This window comes from Chrysochloris asiatica, unplaced genomic scaffold (genome assembly GCF_000296735.1).
Source record: "Chrysochloris asiatica unplaced genomic scaffold, ChrAsi1.0 scaffold00051, whole genome shotgun sequence".
NCBI classification, from domain to species: domain Eukaryota; kingdom Metazoa; phylum Chordata; class Mammalia; order Afrosoricida; family Chrysochloridae; genus Chrysochloris; species Chrysochloris asiatica.
This window is the reverse complement of record NW_006408569.1, coordinates 17,885,137-17,891,217: the sequence shown is the minus strand read 5'-3', so window position 1 is coordinate 17,891,217 and position 6,081 is coordinate 17,885,137.

Sequence of the window (6,081 nt, the reverse complement as noted above, 5' to 3'; positions counted from 1 at the left end):
TATCTATTTTTGTTTGTGTGGTTTTCAAAATGTTTTGTAGTCCATGTATTCCCATCATTAGTGTCTTCACATTTGTCCTGAATTTTTCATTGATGACTTTCATAATTCTGGGATTCACATTTAGGTCCTTAATCTTTCTTCTTTTTGAATGCATGTATTTATTGCTATAAATTGTCCTTTCAGCACTGCTTTTGCCATGATCCAAAGATTTTGGTATGTTGTGTGCTCATTCTCCTTTGTTTTTAAGAACTTTGTGAATTCACATTTTATTTCTTCTCCTACCCGGTAGCTTTTCAACATGGGATTATTCAGTTTCCATGTATTTCAATTTATTTCCTTCATATTTCTGTTGTCGATTTCTAATTTTATAGCTTTGTGGGCTAAGAAGACAGTTTGAAGTATTTTGATGTTTGTAAATTTATGGGGGCTTTCTTTTTTGTGGTTGAACACATCGTCTATTCTGGAGAATGTTCCGTGTACACTGGAAAAGAATGAGTATTGTTCTGTTGTTGAGTTGAATGCTCTGTATACTTCTGTGAGGTCCGGCTGACTGATTGTGTTGCTTAATTCTTTTGTGTCTTTGTCGAGTTACTTTCTGTTTGTTCTATCATTTTTTGAAAGTTGTGTGTTAAAATCTGTGACAATTATTGTAGATTTGTCTATTTCTTTCTTCAAATCTATTAAGAGTTTGCTGTATTTATTTTGGAGCATTTCATTGGGAGCATAGATATTCTGATTATGTCATCTTATTCAAATGAATTGATGTCCATCTTTATCTACTATGTTGGTTTTTGTTTTAAAGTTCATTTTATCAGAAATTAGTATTTACACTCTTGCTCCATTTTTTGTTTTTGTTTTTCTAAGTTTTTATTGAGTATTGAGTGATAATTTACATGGAAGAACATCAGATTTATATTCCTCCAATCGTATTTCATTTCATTACAATGATTACAATTCCCTTCTTGCTTCATCATTCAACAGCATTTTCTTCCATTCCCTCTGTTTTTTGTTGTTGTTGTTGTTTGTTTTTTTTGGATGACCATCAAAGCACTCAGGAGTATATAACCATTCAAACAATCAAAAGGCATACCCTGCCAGCGTGTCCCCCACCCGGCGGCCAGCACACAGCCCCTCTCCCTCCTTGAGTCTAGAATCTCTCCATGTCATCATCTCTGCCTCCATCTCTGGCGTTGCTGCTTCTCTGGATAGGATCCTGCACTCCATCCTTCTCCCTTGATGGTCCCAAGGTCCTCAGCTCCTGGACTGCAAAATCAGCAACTCCCCTTCTTTTGTTATGAAACATCTACCTTTAATGCTGCAACATTCACAATCAATCCTGATGGCAATTATTCACTATTGAACCACGATGGTCTTATCCCCATCTCCTTTCCTCATCAGCACCATTAAAACAGTTTGAAAACCACACAGTGGAGATTATACCTCCCCCAGCTTCCTCTGAAACTAAGATCCCTCTTGAAAACTTGTAAGACAATCACTTCTTGCTTTGGTAGCCCCCCTATTTTAGGTAGCCAATGTTTATATTGCCCATCCCTGTCAACTCTTTACACAGAATGGGTGGTAATGTTCTTTGCTGTAAAAATTTGTTTCCTCTTTTAAGATAATAACTACATCTATAAGTATAGGTCAAGTTCATCAAATTTTTCCTCTTCTTTCTTTCTCTAGTCGTGTTCTGATCATCCAGCCATTGAAATTAGGTCAGATGGATATAATCTGCAAGTATGGACATTATTGTGCATGTCCCCTTGCTTCATATTAGATGGGCACGTCATTCTCTGCTCTAGTCCTCTATGGGTATGTCCCTGTACTTGGGCTCAGGGGTCCCCAGGTATCGCTATACTGCTGTACAGCCAGATCATGATCCATGTTGATAGGAGTCTATTTAATGTGGTCATACTTAGTCCACAACTTCATTGCTGGTTTTCCCCCATTTCTTCTTATCGTTGACCAGTTTGGTCACCAGCAAGATCACATGCCTGCTCATGTATTCTTTTTGAGTTTCAGTCTTAGAAGGGGGTTTGCCTGTGGGGACTTGATTTCTTGCCTTGATGACTCTCCAGAGAACAAGTTTCTTGCTTTTGTGTTTTTCCTTGCTGATGTTTCTTACAAGAAGTATTTTCTGTTCCCCTCGCTGCTCCAGGCTGATCTGCTTGTCTTTTCAAGTGGCAATTTCCCACCTCAGAAGATTCTGGATGGGGATCAGGATTCTACCTGAGATCATAATAAGCAATGCAAATGTTCCACAGAAAGCCTCTTTCATTGGGTTAATAATAACCCCATTTTAGGTATTCCAATTAATTATAGGCTGAAGATGGACTTACAAGCTTTCTATAATGATGTTTCTTGCTATTCCTTTCTCTCCCCCTTACATGTCTGTTTTACAATAGTAGGCAAGGGAATAGTAGGCAATTAAGTTTTTATTGAGACACTCAGGCATTGCTGGTGGGATTGCAAAACGTATGATGCTTCTTCAGAAAGTTGAAAATAGATGTACCTATGATCCAGCAATTCCTCTATTTCATATATATGCATAAGAAATACAAGCCATAACATGAGTAGATATATGCATGCCAATTTTCATAGCAGCACTCTTCACAATATCAAAAATATGGAGACGCCTAAAAACCCATCAGTGGAATAATGGGTAAAGAAACTTTGGTACAACCACACAATGGAATATTATGCTACCTTGAAGATTAACAGGGAAACTGCAAGCCACCACAAATCATGGATGAACTTTGAGGACATTCTGCTGAGTGAAATTAGTCAATCACAAAAGGACAAAAAATGAATATGACCATTATTGTAAAAGCTCAAAAAAAAAAAAAAAAAAAACCACACTAAAGTGGAAAAAAGACACAAAAACTTTGTTGGTTACTGGGGTGTAAGGGGTGGAGCAAGGGTAGAGTGCAAGGTATGGAAAAGACACAAGATAGTTTGGGTGTTGGGGGAGGCAATATACTAGAAAGGAGAGGAGATTGGAAGAACAAGTTGGATGGGAGAACATGTAGACAAGTTTGCATGGGCTAAGTGGGACAGAGGTAAATACTGATGTATTCTCAATCTTGGAACAACAGTTTAGCAGCCTGAGTTGTAACCACTATGCAACCAGAGCTGATTGGAATACCTAACACGGGGCTAGAACTTGCCCAGGTAAGGAGGCTTCCTGCGGAGTCTTTGTATTGCATAAGACCATAGGTAGAATCTGTATCTCCATCCAGAATTTTCTGAGGTGGGAAATTTCCACTTGATAGGACAAGCAGACAAGCCTGGAGCTTATAGAAGAACATACAATACTTCTTGAAAGAAAGCCCAGCAGGAAAAAATAAAATAAAGCAAAATAATATAAAATAATGGCAGGCTGATTGCCTACTACAAGAACAAACAAGTTGTTTGCTAGGAAGCCATCAGGGCAAGTGGTCGGGTGCCCTCAGGGCAAAAACCCCCTTCTAACAAGACTGAGACTCAAGGGGAATACATCAGTAGACATGTGGTCTTTCTGGTGACCACATTAGTCTACCAATAAGGGAAGTGGGGGATAAAAAATAAATGAAGTTGTGAGCTAAGTCTGACCACCTTCAAAGAACTCCTGTCCACCTGGATTGAGACCTGCATTATGGTGAGACCTGGGGACTCCTGGACCCGGGGACAGAAACATGGCCACAGAGGACTAGAGTGGAGAGTGAAGCATCAAGCTAATATGAAGTGAGGGGAGATGCACAAGAACACCCATACTTGCAGATAGTACCCAGTTGACCTGCCTTCAAATGGCTGGATGATCAGAGCTTTACTAGAGGAAGAAAGAAGAGGAAAAAAAGAATAATCCACTACAATTTGATGAACTTGACCTACACTTATGAATGTAGTGGCTAAAAAGAGGGAACAAATCTTTACAGTGAGGATCATTCCCACCCCTTCAGTACTCAGGGCTGATGGGGATAGGCAACTTAGATATTGGCTGCCCAAAAAGGGTAGTACAAAGGTACAAAGTGACAGTCTTAGAAGCTTTCAAGAGGGAGCCTTGTTTCAGAGGATACGGGGGAAGGTAGAATCTCCGCTGAGTAGTTTCCAACCTGTCTGGATGGGGCTGGTGAAAGGAGATGGAGACAAGACTCTTGTGGTTCAATAGTGAATACTTACTTCAGGGCTCATTGTAAGTGTTATAAATGTAAAGGCAGATGTTTTGTAACAAGAGGAGGGGAGTGGTTAATCTTGCAGTCCAAGAATGGAAGACCTTCAGACCATCAAGGAGAAGAGCAGAGTGTGGGAACCTATCCGGAGAAGCAGTGACACCAGAGATGGAGGCAGAGCTAAGATGTGGAAAGATGGAGCAGCTGAGGACCCTGAATTCAGGGAGGGAGAGGAAATATGTGCTGGCCACCAGGGGTCAGCTTGCAAGGTGTGCCCTTTTGCTGTTTAAATGGTTGTATATTCCTGATTCTTGATACAATCAAGATGATGGATCGGATAGACGTGCAGTGAGGATCTCTGTCACCAACAACACAGAATACCAGGCCAAGCAGGCACAGGGGATGGAGCTAGAACTCTGAACCACATGTAAAGGAATATTTAGAAGATTGGAAGGCTTACAGCTAGGGAAATTTGCAGCAGAATCAAGAAATCCATTGCTTTCTAAAGCAAGATGCTGAACTATTTCCAGAGCCACCATCTTGGGAGAGACCAAGTGGGGGAAGGATCAGAACAGCCACGAAAGCCTGACAGAACCATGGAGATACAGGTGTGGACGTTCATTTTTTGGTATCTGTTCATTGGTCTTTTGCTGTCTGTGCACCTCCATTCTGGTGAATAGAAGGGATGCCTGAGCGAATGGATACTCCACCCCCACCACTGGAGGGTTCTACTACGCATGCGCACAGGTCTCCTCGAAATTTAAAGTGACAGATTCAGCTTAAAACCAAAAGCCACCACTCGTCTGTCAGTTTGTTGGACTGTGGTGGCTTGTTAGTTGCTATGATTCTGAAAGCTATGTCACCGGTATTTTAAATAACCAGCAGGGTAATCCATGGTGGACAGGTTTCAGATGAGCTTCCAGACAAAGACAGACTGTGAATAAAAAGTGACGAACTACTTCCGAATCTTTAGTCACTGAAAACCTTATGAATAGCAGAGAAAAACTGTCAGATATAGTTCCAGAAAATGAGTCCTTCAGGTTGGAAGGCACTCAAAATGTGACTGGGGAAGAGCTGCCTCCTCAAAGTAGAGTTGACTGAGATAGCGAGAGTGGAGTAAAGCCAGTGGGAGAGAAGCCCACAGGACCTTCATTTGCTGATGGGGCACAAGTCAAAATGGAAAGAAACAGCTGTACACATCCATTGAAAATCGGAACATGGAAAGTACAAAGTATGAATCTGGGAAAATTTGAAGTTGTAAACAATGAAATGTAACGCATAAACATTGATATGTTAGGCATTAGTGAGCTGAATGGACTGGTATTGCCCGTTTTGAATATGATGACCACATTGTTTACTATGCCTGGAATGACAAATTGAAGAGGAATGGTGTTGCATTCATTGTCAAAAAGAACACATCCAGATCAGTCATGAGGTACAGTGCTGTCTGTGATAGGATAATGTCCATGTGCTTACAGGACATGTGCTCAGTTAATACCACTATTATTCAAATTTACACACCAACCACTATAGCCAGTGAGAATGAAACAGAAGAATTCTACCAACTTCTTCAATCTGAAATCGATCAAACATGCAATCAAGATATATTGATAATTACTGTTGATTGCAGTGCAAAGGCTGGGAGCAAAGAGGAAGGATCAGTAGTTGGAAAATATGACCTTGGTGATAGAAATGATGCTGGAGAACGCATGACAGAATTCTGTAAAACCAAAGATTTGTTCATCTTAAATGCTTTCTTTAGGCACCATAACAGACGACTATACACATGGACCTCACAAGATGAAATACATAGAAATCAAATTAACTACATCTGCGGAAAGAGAAGATGGAAAAGCTCCATATCATCAGTGAAAACAAGGCCAGGGGCAGACTGTGGAACAGACCATCAATTGCTCATATGCAAATTCAAACT